Source organism: Populus alba, chromosome 13, assembly GCF_005239225.2.
Source record: "Populus alba chromosome 13, ASM523922v2, whole genome shotgun sequence".
Classification (NCBI taxonomy): domain Eukaryota; kingdom Viridiplantae; phylum Streptophyta; class Magnoliopsida; order Malpighiales; family Salicaceae; genus Populus; species Populus alba.
Window position 1 is genome coordinate 6,805,681 of NC_133296.1, and position 1,667 is coordinate 6,807,347.

A 1,667-nucleotide genomic window follows, 5' to 3' on the forward strand; every position below is an offset into this window, starting at 1 on the left:
AAACCGGGTCAATCAACCAAACTCGTGGCCTTATTCTTCTAAGCTAGCAAACAAACACAATTATAATAGGCTTGCTTGAGACTGAGAAAGTAAAAAACAGGTCTAATTCTTCTAAGTTGAATAACAAAAAAAAAAAAAAAAAAGAATTTTTTATGTCAAGTTAAACTAAAAAAAATATATCATTAAATAATTTTTTTTTATTATTTCATAGGCTTAAAATACTTTAATATAACATTAAAAGAAAAAAAAATATAACAAAGAGGTTAGAGTGTGAGATGTGGGTTAAAAAATAGGAAAACAAAGAAGAAGAAAACAAAGCATGCCCATGCATTAGGCCTCTTTAATTTTTTAAAATAAAAAGATGTAGATGCGTCGACTGCAGTCCTAGAATATCTATGACTAGACAATCACCGAAGAATTGGGGTAGTTTTTTTTTTTGCCTAAAACTTCAATGTCCAACACATTTTTTTAGAACTTCGGTGGACACCAAAATCGACTATATGGCGAGTCTCTCTCTCGTTTCTCAAATTAGGTCTAAAAATAAAGAAATTAAAAATTTTATACCAAATTACATGTTAGACAACTCAAGGGATCAAAAAAGTGTTCATTTTGGTAAATTAGAGGACTAAATTGGACTTTTCAATAAAAAGTTTTGCACCTTTTCTATTTTGGTACTCTTTCCTTCAATTTTGCTGTTGGTTAACAAACAAGAAGCAATTGGTTTTGAATTTTACAATAGAAGGGCTTAATAAATAATAATAAAAGAAAAAAAACAATGTTTGAGGGGTCAAAAATGAAAAAATTTATTGCTTGAGTTCAAAATGAACAGTCTTAAAGAGTGAATAATGCACACACATGTACAATGTTTCACCTCAAGACTTAGTTTTTTTTATTAGTTCATTGGTCCACACTATGTCAATGCCGTATTATTTTTTTGAATGCAAGAAAATATCAAAGCATTGATAATGTGTTTTCTAAGAGAAAAATAATAATTATAAACTTAAAAGTTGATGCATATTAGACGGCTTCTTTTTTCAATACTAAAAAGGTGACATTTTCGGAACTTAATTTTCAAATATGAAGACAACAATATATTAGATTAAGCTAAGTCGATTCGAGTTAATTAGCTAAGCTAGCAACCTAAGTTATGCGACTATGACAACCTTATATAAAAAAAATTTAAACAAATAATGATATCCAATCACAAAGAAATTCAATCTTTAATAATGAAATTAAAAAGATAATTACTTAAATTTTTTATAAAAAAGCCTGAGTAAATCAAGGTCAATCTATTAAACTTACTATCTAGGTCTGCAACCCACTAGATTTAATAAATTTTTTTTTTTATTTTTTTTTATTTAATTACACAACAACCAGGCAAGTGTGACTATTTTGGTATCAAATAAACAATTTTTAAAAAAGAACAAACATGATAGGAGTGGGAGACTAAAAAAAAAATAATTTGATTTTTTTAAGTTAAATAAAATAAAAGACATTTAAAATAACAAATGATGACTTAAAAAAAAAAAACATGAAAGGAGATGAAATGCATTGAGTAAAGATAACATCCCCCCCCCCTAAAAACTAACAATTAGGCAAGATGCATGGACATACCCAACATGCATGGCTCATAAAAAAGAAAAATTAGAAATAAAAATATTTAATTA